Source organism: Erpetoichthys calabaricus, chromosome 15 (genome assembly GCF_900747795.2).
Source record: "Erpetoichthys calabaricus chromosome 15, fErpCal1.3, whole genome shotgun sequence".
Lineage (NCBI taxonomy): Eukaryota > Metazoa > Chordata > Cladistia > Polypteriformes > Polypteridae > Erpetoichthys > Erpetoichthys calabaricus.
In genome coordinates this window covers 84260258-84272290 of record NC_041408.2, presented here as the reverse complement: position 1 = coordinate 84272290, position 12033 = coordinate 84260258, and the positions used below count along the sequence as shown (strand labels likewise).

At 43.5% G+C, this 12033-nt stretch overlaps 1 protein-coding gene across 4 annotated transcripts in view; it reads left to right on the top strand.

The window, feature by feature from the left end:
- Positions 1-12033, top strand: part of adgrb3 (adhesion G protein-coupled receptor B3) — an 872307-nt gene that overhangs the window by 379845 nt on the left and 480429 nt on the right. The gene's annotated exons all lie outside the window — the stretch shown is intronic.

Here is a 12033-nt window from a genome sequence, read left to right as displayed (position 1 = left end):
CATCTCCCATCGGCGGTAGTCGCTTATAGTGCGACTGCAGTCTTTTTGGATTTGCTTTCGCGGCCAGCTGCTGCAGTGCTGGGAGCCTGCGGTACCCCAGTGACACATAAACATGTCTTCCACAGACGTGGCGATCACATTTCGGGACGCTCTTCGGGGTGTCATCCCATTGGGGAGTCCCAAAACAGTTTAGAAACACATCCATCCATCCATTATCCAATCCGCTATATCCTAACTACAGGGTCACGGGGGTATGCTGGAGCCAATCCCAGCCAACACAGGGTGCAAGGCAGGAAACAAACCCTGGGCAGGGTGCCAGCCCACCGCAGATATTATATTATATTATATTATCCATCCATCCACAGTCCAAACACATACAGGTTAGGTGCATTGGCGATTCTAAATTGTCCCTAGTGGGTGTGTGTGCCCTGCGGTGGGCTGGCGCTCTGCCCAGGGTTTGTTTCCTGCCTTGCACCCTGTGCTGGCTGGGATTGGCTCCAGCAGACCCCCGTGACCCTGTACTTAGGATATAGCGGGTTGGATAATGGATGGATGGAAACAGAATGTCAATCAATGCATACATTTTACTCTGGTTAGTTCGTTGGTTTACACCCAAATATGTATATAGAATAAAAGTCTGTTATATTATAATATTCTGGTTCTTCTTATACCTTTTGAGTTGTGCTACCACCCTTGAGATTTCTGTCCATTCTCGCTTATAGGACATCTGCTGATTTCTTCGTCATCCTTCAGTACATTTTCTATATTACCTCAGCCTTTCTTCTGGTACCTTCTTTATTTACTTGACCATCTCCGTATTTTTCCTAAACCAACTCTTCTATTTCTGTGTACATGTTATTGTTCACTTGACCTTTATTTGGTTTCCCACGTTTATTAACCCTTTATGCTACTTCTTTAAGATGAATGCTCTGTTACCCTAAAAGTATTCTTCCACACTCCTTGTTCATGGCTGGTGCCGCCATCTCACTCAAGGGACAGACCTCAATGGTTTCTTTCAACAAGCAGTCCCTCATTGTGCTTACTGAGTTTACATTTTAAAATGTCACGGGGGGGTTTCAGGTGTCATTACAGTGTCTCTCTTCAAATTGTGTCCCTGGACTTTGCTATCAATTTTGCTCCATCATGGGCATGCAGTGGAGTTTACTGTGTAGAAAGGGCATTGTGTACCCGTCACCTTGGCATCACACTCTCTGGAACGAGGGACAAGGATGGCACGCATGGTGAAAGGACATGTGACCGTGCAGGTGGCGGGCTGAATGAGAATCAAACCCCGGACGTTAAGAGCTTGGAATCAGAGGCCATAATTTGTTCAGCACTTTGGCTTCCTTACTCATTAATAACGTAATGAACAGATTAATCAATTAAGACTGTTAATTAAGCCATTAACCCCAAGCAATAAACATATGTCACAGAATGTTGGCAATCTAAACATCTTTTGCGCAGAAGAGACTCATTATCAATGCGTTCCAGCAGGCTCTGGAGGGACGCCTTATGTTTTCCATCAGCAGTCGCACCACCGAGTGAGTTTCGTTGGAAATAAGAGCTGAAACCATAACTGGTAGCACACCCTGCAGTCCAGCATGCTAAAACCTTAAACTTCTAGACGAAAGTAGTGGTGCCTAGGAAAGAGATTCACATTTTTAGCAGTTTTCACATTTTATCTTAATACAGCATTGAATCCCAGTGGATTTAATTTCACTTTTTTGACACTGATGAACAGGAAAAAAGACTTTAGGGTCAAAGTCTACAAAGGGGTCTATATTAAATGCAAATATAAAACACAAAATAATGCATAATAATAATAATTCTTTGCATTTATATAGCGCTTTTCTCACTACTCAAAGCGCTCAGCAATTGCAGGTTAAGGGCCTTGCTGAAGGGCCCAACAGAGCAGAGTCCCTTTTTTTGGCATTTACGGGATTCGAACCGGCAACCTTCCGATTGCCAGTGCAGATCCCTACCCTCAGAGCCACCACTCAAGCAAATATGACACCTGTAATGGATACCAGGCATGGGCTGGCATTCCGGCTCCGATGGTTCAAGGTCCCTTAGCTGGTCCAGAGGCCACTTTAATGGAAGACCAACTGCACAGACTATTTGTTCCCCCAACACAATAGATGGCAGTCCTCCTGGGCTACGGTGCCTGTATGGATACCTGCAGGGCAGGCTGGGAATTGCAGCCCAGCTAGACAGTCCTGCGGTGTTCCATGGGTACCACTAGGGGGAGCTGCAGAGATAAGTTATCCCTACTTTAAGGAACCTCCCGCCTGACCCAGAAGTGCTTCCAAGCTGTTGTCTGGTGACACTGGAAGTACTCCTGGGTCTGGCATAAAGAAAGTCACTCAACATCATTTACGTTAGGCGAAAGAAAGAAAGAAAGAAAGAAAGAAAGAAAGAAAGAAAGAAAGAAAGAAAGAAAGAAAGAAAGAAAGAAAGAAATTGTGCCTGTGCGGTGTTTCTACATCACCTGTACAGCTATTTATTAAAATAAATCATTTTAATTGGATGGGCAGCACAGTGGCGCAGTGGGTAGCGCTGCTGCCTCGCAGTTGGGAGATCTGGGGACCTGGGTTCGCTTCCCGGGTCCTCCCTGCGTGGAGTTTGTATGTTCTCCCCGTGTCTGCGTGGGTTTCCTCCGGGCGCTCCGGTTTCCTCCCACAGTCCAAAGACATGCAGGTTAGGTGGATTGACGATTCTAAAATTGGCCCTAGTGTGTGCTTGGTGTGTGAGTGTGTTTGTGTGTGTCCTGCGGTGGGTTGGCACCCTGCCCAGGATTGGTTCCCTGCCTTGTGCCCTGTGTTGACTGGGATTGGCTCCAGCAGACCCCCGTGACCCTGTGTTCGGATTCAGCGGGTTGGAAAATGGATGGATGGATGGATTTTAATTGGAAAGAAAGAAAGAAAGAAAGAAAGAAAGAAAGAAAGAAAGAAAGAAAGAGTTTTAAATATACCTTTTATTAAACATTCAACAATCAATACAAAAATCCACAAACCAACAAAAAATAGAACATCCTATGTAACCTAGTAATGAGTAATTTGTTGTAGATTCATAATAAGTAATTCACAAAACAAAAACACACTCCTCATTATCAAGTTTACAAATTGCATTCACTGCACACCACTTTTCTATAAATGTTTGCAAATTGTGGGTCATCCTATAAAACTTGAAATCTAATAAAATTCGTATTTTTAATTGTGCTTTAAAGAACCCCACCAAGTCAGACTCCCCGTCACTCTTAATTTTTTCCTTCCTGGTGATATAAATGGCAAGCTTAGCTTGGCCCAATAAAAAATTCGCTAATCTACTAACATTCTTTTTTGCTCTCACATTAGCACAACCATATATAAAAACCTGATTGGTAAAATAAACACCCAAAACCTTAAAAACACTGCCAAGTACAGATAAAAGAGGTTGAATCCTAAGACAGTAAAGAAAACAGTGAAAAACAGTCTCTCTCTGTTGGCAAAAAGGACACATCTCTGAGATGCTGGAGTTAAGTAAAGACAAAAAAGAGTTAACTGCCACAATCCCATGAACAATTCTCCACTGCAGATCGCCAGTTCTCTAATTCGATGGTGGACTGTACAGACTTTCCCAAATGGGGCCGACACCCTCCACCCCTCCCAGTTTATCCCTCCAGGGTGTATCCGGGTATCTGCATAGTTGGGACTGGTATCGAGCCTGGACACACTTTATAAAGCTCCTTCCCTTCCACAGAGTCAAAAGGAAGATATTTAGTTCTTCTCCTGTTCTTTTCCTCCATCATGTTCTCATTGGCATTAATTAACAAATTTGGAAACGCAGACAAAGGCTCTGGATAATCTGTAGCTTTGAAAAAGTCTTTCAAGAAATCCTTAGCTGTTGAAGGTATATTCAAAAAGATCTGCTGCAAAAATCTTTCTGCTGTGCACACAGAACTCAGTCCTAAAGCTGCAGCCACCATCTCTGGGCTCAGCCAACTGAGTAGCTGTGGTTGAATCAAATTTTTAATTTGTAGAATACCAGCCCTGATCAGGCGTTGTTTCAGAGATGTTGACTCTACTGCCATGGTAGAGACAATTGGCAACTCTAAAGTCCAATATAAATTCAAGGATTTTTCCTCTAACCGACAGTCCAACTGTTGCCAGATTCTTAATAAACTCCGGTAAAAGTCTGACACATTACCAATGGGAAAGGAATCACTGACCATTAAGAAAAGTGCTCGGTCCAATTTCAGGTTGCCAACTTGGCGCAGGAGAGCACATGCTAGTGGCTTCCAAGACACAGCCATATGACCATAGAGCAGTTTTTGCAGAGTTTGTAGTCTGAACGCATTTTTCCTGCTACAGATGTCCATCAGTCCTTGTCCTCCTGCACTCCTGGGCAAGTACAAAATACCTTGATACAGCCAATGCTTCCCATTCCAAAAAAAACTAATCAACTCCCTTTGCACTTCAGTAATCAGTTCTGGTGGGGGTTCCAGGCATGCCAACCTGTGCCATAGAGCAGATGCAACAAGGTTGTTTATGATTAGCGTCCGTCCTCTATATGACAGTTGGGGAAGTAGCCATCTCCAGCGTTGTAAACGGTTTCTGACCTTTTCTGCAACGCCTTCCCAATTCTTAATGTCGCTGTTTATGCCTCCCAGATGTAATCCCAGGTATTTAATTCCATCTCTTGTCCATTTCAGTCCAGATGGCAATGAAGGAAAAGGACCCATCCAGTTACCCAATAGTACTGCAGAGCTCTTGGTCCAATTTACTTTAGCTGATGATACCTTTTGGAACTCATCCAGCACGGATACCAGCCCATCCACATCTTGTTGTTTTGCAACTAATACTACGAGATCATCTGCATATGCTGAGACCTTCAAAGGCACTGAACACTCAGGGACAGTCAGTCCACCCACCACTTTCCTTAATTTGATCAGCAGGGGTTCTATAGCCAGGGCATACAACATGCCAGACAAGGAGCAACCCTGTCTAATCCCTCTATCTACTTTGAAAGGAGCGCTCAGTCCACCATTGATTTTCAGTACACCCTGAATGTCACTATAGAGCACCTGAACCATGGAAACAAAGCAGGGTGGGAAACCAAATCCCATTAGTACTCGGCAAAGGTATTGATGCTCCACCCGATCAAAAGCCTTCTCCTGGTCCAAGGAAATTAGACCACCGCATAATCCAAACAGTTTACAGATGTCAAATGTATCCCTGATAAAACAGATGTTATCATATATGGACCTGTTTGGCACACAGTAAGTCTGATCAGTGTGAATGACATGCCCCAAAACCTCCTTCATTCTTGTAGCCAACACTTTAGAAAATATTTTATAGTCAGTACAAAGCAAGGATACTGGCCTCCAGTTTTTAATATTACAGAGATCACCTTTTTTTGGAATGAGGGCAACAACAGCTCTTCTACAGCTCAAGGGGAGGAGACCTTTATCTAAGCACTCTTGGAGATCCGCAAGTAGGTCTGGTCCGATGATCTCCCAAAACAACCTGTAGAATTCGACAGTAAGTCCATCAATACCTGGAGCTTTCCCAGTGTTTAAACTTGCCAATGCCCGTGAGAGTTCTTCAAGGGTAAGCCATCTCTGTAAAGCTGGTAACTCCTCCTCTGGCACCTGCGGCAGCCCCTTAGTAAAACCCAGACAAGCAGTGTCCTGTTCCACCAGCTCAGATGAGAAAAGTTTAGAATAAAAATCAACAGCAAATGCCCTAATTTGAGAAGAGCTTGTCATCTCACTTCCAGAGGAGTCACGCAAACAATGAATCATTCTGCTTTGGCCCTGTTTTCTTTCCAGTCCAAAAAAGTACTTGGTTGGAGCATCACACTCAGTTTCTGCTTGAAAACGGGCTCTAACCAAAGCACCTTGGACTTTATAATCAGTCACTTGTGCGAGGGCAGCCTTTCTCACTTTCAACATGTCCAGGTCCTCACTGCCCTTAGAGGAGTCAAAGTCCTGCTGGAGTGCTGTTATCTCTTCCTCCAGTGCTTTCATAGAATCATTCAAACTCCGTGTGACATTCAGAGTATACTGCTGACAGAACTGGCGAATCTGCACTTTACCAACATCCCACCACTGACCCAGAGAAGAGAACTGACATATCCTTTCCCGCCACTGTGTCCAAAAGTACCTAAAACAATTTGAAAAATGGGAGTCCTGACATAAAAGCTCATTAAAATGCCAATGAGAGCTTTTTGACTTTAAAGATGACATAAGAACATTGCAGGTAACTAATGCATGATCTGAAAGACTTGTAGGCACAATGACACATGAATTAAAACGGTTAAGATGATGGTTAAAAGTATAAAACCGATCAAGCCTGGCAAGTGAAAGAGTGCCACCTCGCACCTGTGCCCACGTGTACTGCCTGTCTCCCCCATTCAGGGCCCTCCACACATCCTTCATATCGCTCAATGAGCGCTTTCAGCTCTCTGGCAGATCGCGGGTGGGGTTCTGCATGGTTTCTGTCCAATGCATCAGTAAGGGTGCAGTTAAAATCCCCACCTAAAAACACACATTCATCCAGGTCACACTCTGATAAAGTACGCTCAAGACATTTAAAAAAGCGCACTCTTTCACTGCCAATTGTTGGAGCATAAACGTTAATAAAAACCAACCGGCTGTTGTCCACTTCAACCTTTACTTTAAGCAGCCGCCCTTTTATCACTTCGTAGGCAGACACCGATGCCGGACACATTTGTTTAGATACACCAATGGCAACACCAGCGCTACGTGTAGACCCGTGACTAAAAAACACATCTCCTCCCCAGCATTTCTGCCACTCAATTTCAAGAGCATTTTCGCTGTGCGTCTCCTGCAGGTAAGCCACTGTCAGATGCTTCCCTCTCAGGAAGTCGCACACTTTCGCTATCTTGAGACGGCTCTTACAACCGGCAACATTAAGACTCCCAATTTTAAAATCGTACATTGGTAAAATAAATAATGGAACCAAAACAAATGTTATAAAACCATTAAGTAATATAAAAAATGTTGATTCTTTAGCCATTATTAACAAGTTGTTAAATTAGCAGAGGTATGTAATTTTCTTAAAATACTTCTAAGCCTCCACCCCTCCTTGTCTGAAAAAACCTCAGTGCCCGATCTTTGCTTCAGTAACCGTTTAACGGAGGAAATAAATAATTTAACATCCGGAAAAAAGTTCTGTACATCCACTCTTTTCCCCTTTGTTTCAATCAGAAAGGCTCTAATTCTGTAGAATCCATATCCTTCTGTGGTGTCCTGACTACTTTCTGACACAACAGAGGAATCAGTTAAATAACCGTCCTCCCCACAATCTGAAACCGAGGACGCTTCCGTGTCAACCGCAGCTGCAGTCTCCTCAAAGCTTCTTTTTTTAGAAGCAACTTGCTCATCTGCCCCACAGTGTCTTTTAACAGCCTTTGGTGTTTTGAAAGTACTGTCGGAGCCGACACACTCCATGTCCATATCGCCCCATATGCTTGTGACCACCGATTCTGTAGCAGAGTCCGATACCTCCACGACATCCGACTCATTAGCAATGTTTCCAGACTCTAACACAGGGTTGTCCTGATTTCCATTATCCCTATTTAATTTGGGATCAGCATTAAGCGAATCGCTGATCAAATGGACCAACGCAGTCTGATCGCTAGCAGCGTCTTCATTCTGAACAACAGCGATCCCGCCGCTACTTTCTGCCGCGTTATTAACTGCAGACGCCGTCTCTGCCGAATCTGTCTCATCCCCAGGGCGGTCGGGGGTCTCATCTATGGTCAGTTGTTTGCCTGATTTTGCAGCTTTAACAACATCTTTGCAATCTCTTGCTACATGACCAGCTTTGCCACATTTAAAGCATTTCATCGGTTCCGAGGTGACAAAGATACCGTATTCGCAACCGTCCACTTGGAACCTCAATGCTACGTTTAACTCATCCGCTGTATTTTTTAAAATCATTAAAACTTGCCTCCGAAAAGACATCGCATGCTTCAACTGGGGTGCTTTACATCCTAAAGGTATACGTTTAGATAGATAGATAGATAGATAGATAGATAGATAGATAGATAGATAGATAGATAGATAGATAGATAGATAGATAGATAGATAGATAGATAGATAGATGAGATTAACTGTCCATAGCGAGATAGCTCTCTTTCAAGGGTCTCGTTAGATAGAAAAGGAGGTACATTAGATAGGGTAATCTTTTTTGCCGGAGTTGTAAGAGGCATTACGGGAGTTAAAGTGTCTTTTATAACAACTCCATTTTCTACCAATCTATGGACAAAATCCGTTGTAGCAACAAACACAACCACCGCACTGCTCATTCTTTAGGCTGAACGAACATTGTCACAGCCTATTACATTCCCTACAGCCAATACACATTCTTCCAGAGAACAGGTCGCTTCTGGCATTAGCTTTACTCCATGTTGTCGGGTGAGTTTTTCGAAATCACCGTTCCGAAAACGGACCCCTCCTGAGGAGGCCATTCTGGCCTTCCTCAGAATAAACCACTCCACCCAAAAGATTAACAGTCAGAGACAGAATAACAATTAAGAACAAAAAAGCAGGAAAAAAAAAAAAAACAGTAAAATCACAAACCTTCAAACACTCCCGCTCTCACTCTCACTTCTCACAGAGCTCCGCCCACTCACCACTCTCGCGAGAGAAAGAAAGAAATTGTGCCTGTGCTGTATTTCTACATCAACTGTACAGCTATTTGTTATAATAAATCATTTTAATTGGAAAGAAAGAAAGAAAGAAAGAAAGAAAGAAAGAAAGAAAGAAAGAAAGAAAGAAAGAAAGAAAGAAAGAAAGAAAGAAAGAAAGAAAGAAAGAAAGAAAGAAATTGTGCCTTCGCGGTGTTTAGAAAGAAAGAAAGAAAGAAAGAAAGAAAGAAAGAAAGAAAGAAAGAAATTGTGCCTTCGCGGTGTTTCTACATCACCTGTACAACTATTTGTTAAAATAAATCATTATTTTAATTAGAAAGAAAGAAAGAAAGAAAGAAAGAAAGAAAGAAAGAAAGAAAGAAAGAAAGAAAGAAAGAAAGAAAGAAAGAAAGAAATTGTGCCTGTGCTGTGTTTCTATATCACCTGTACAGCTATTTGTTAAATCATTATTTTAATTGGGACTTGTGTTGGAGGCTCAGTGGTGCCCCCTACAGATCACCGTCCCCTAAACCAACTCTTGCGCCTCCAATTGGTTTTAGAAGTCACACAATGAATTCAAACAGAGATGTCCGCAGTCTGACTGTCCCTAGTCCTGTGATGAGTCCATTTGGCGGCCTGACCCACACAATGATGAGAAAAGAACACGCCAAGCAACTCCATGAAAAGCATAAATTAGGGGAAGGTGAGAAGAAAACGCTCGAGTCACAGGATATCCAATTAAACCAGTCATGATGGAATGGACAGAGCATGGCACAGCTTGGAAATCTGCTAAAGCCGGTCATCCTCAAAAATTTAAGAACAGAAGTGAAGGAGGCCACCAAGACACCTCTGAGAATTCTGGAGGAGTTACAAGCTACTGTGGCTGACAACAACAGTTATCTGTGTGCATCACCCCTCACAGCTTTATGGGAGAGTAGAATAAAGAAAAACACACACACAGACAAAAGACATCGTCAAAGTCAGTCACAAAACCAGTTCAGGATGTGAAGAATACCATCATTGACACATACGTGGAGCCACTCAGTACATGGAAAGGGAGGACATAATTACGGATACTGGTAACATTTCTTAAATACAGTTGTCAATTGCAGAAATGTGCGATTAGTTTCATTTCACGTGTCCTTACTAGTTATTGATACACAAGACTCTAGGAGTCAGGATTCTGCCACACTCGATTGTACTTGTTTTCTTATCCATACTTGTATTTGTGGTAAAGTAGCAGTGGGACTGGGTCACAGATCAAGAGGCTTTCATTAAAATACTTTTTATGGGTGTTAAAGGCAAAAGCTGACAGTTAGCAACTCATTCAATATAATCAATATGTAATACATTTGTGAAAATCATAACTATCAGTTACTAGCTGTCCCCAGCGGCTCTGCCCACGTAGTAGTGAAACAGGACCAACTTTAAAAATCAATTTAAAAAAAAATGTAATTCTGGCCAGGCAGAAGGTAGGTACACTCCAAAGTCAAACATCACCACTGTATCTGATGGTGTTCAGCTCTGACGGGAGAGCGTCCTCTGCGTGGGGAGAAAAGCACAAGGCCGTGATATCTCTGGCGATCAGCAGCTACCCTCTACAACACACGGAGCTGTGATCTCTCTCTCAAAAACGTCAAACGTTACTCCTTAACAATCTCTAGATGATAATGTCTGCTGAACAAATGGGTATCGCACTTAAGGTGCGCTCCAACATGTGGCAGGAGGAGGCTGGCGCATGAGCGAGGTGGGTCCACGCCACTTCCCCTTCCCCTTGGCCCACAGCTTGTCTCTCGGATTCACGTGAATAAATCAGTACCGCTAGTGAACTATGATACTTAGTGGGATGAGAGAAGTCGCCAAATCAACCGGAACGTTCAAGCAAATTATAGAAAAAAAGCAGAGAGACATACAGATGTTTGATATATATATATATATATATATATATATATATATATATATATATATATATATATATATATATATATATTGTGGCGGATGGCCGGGACGCCCCTTTGACACTGGGACCGGGGGAGCAGCCATGGGATGCACACTACGTCCCCCAGAACGCATGGTGGCAGCCCTCCTGGGTTAAATCGGGGCCACAGGTGTGGGACTTCAGGGCTGAGCCACGTTGGACTCCGTGCCCACCGCCGGGAGAAGCTGCACGGCTTAACGAGCCCCATGCAGCCACACTTGGAAGTGCAGCCTGAATTAGGCTAATTATCACCTGAAGCACTTCTGGGTGGGCTATAACAGAAGCCTGCAGCCACCACTCAAGGCGCCAGAGTCGGGAGGAGAAGGAGGACAAAGCTGCCTGGGAGGAGTAGTGGAGGAAGAAGAGAGCGTGCTTTTGGGTGTGTTTTGGGGACTGTGTTGGGCCTGTGGGACACGGGGAAGATATGCCCCACGGCTGAAGAAAAATAAATCCTTTTGTTTCATTTTTACGTGCCTCCGTTGTCAGTCTGTGTCGGGTCGACGCCTATATAGCACCTCTGCCACAATATATATGAGCTATATGCATACTAAATCAACCGGACATACTGTACATTTAACTGGGACAAAGGCACAAGTAAGATTTAAGGCCAGTACTAAAAGTGCCAGAGAACTGGCCGAATCTTGGCTATCAAACAAGAACGCCATCAACAGACATTTGGACATAAACCCAGCATATACAAACTTAAGAAGCAGCATAATAAATAAACTGAACACACTGACTTAGCTTGACGCCCCAGCCCACAACTTTTGCTATATATTGCCTTTGATTCTTGTAAGTCTAAGCATTATCCTCTGATGAAGACCCCTGGCAGCGGCTGAAAGCTCAGAAATAAAAACTACTTTATGATACGTGATTCATTTTCTCCCTTTGTGGATCTCCAGCTGCAAATATATACATATATACATACATATATATATATATATATATATATATATATATATATATATGGTTGAAATAGTTTACTGTCAAATAAATGCAAAGAGTACGCGACACGTGTTTCGCCCTCATTATGGGCTCATCAGGCGTACACACTCCACTGCACTCCCTCTCGGGAATCGAACCTCGGACGTCAGCGCCAGAGGCGATGCCCCTAACGTTGCGCCACGGCGTGTGGTTTGTTTATTTGACAGCATGTAGATCGGGGTAATTACATTCACAGCATTCGAAGTCTGTGTCACAATCTGATTGTATGGGTGGTTACCTGGCGCTGACGTCCGAGGTTCGATTCCCGAGAGGGAGTGCAGTGGAGTGTGTACACCTGATGAGCCCAGAATGAGGGCGAAACACGTGTCGTGTACTCTTTGTATTTATTTGACAGTAAACTATTTTCAACCATTCTATGATCTGCTCCTCACAAACTGAGGGCACTGTGGCGGATGTTAGCAGATTGCTGGCCAACC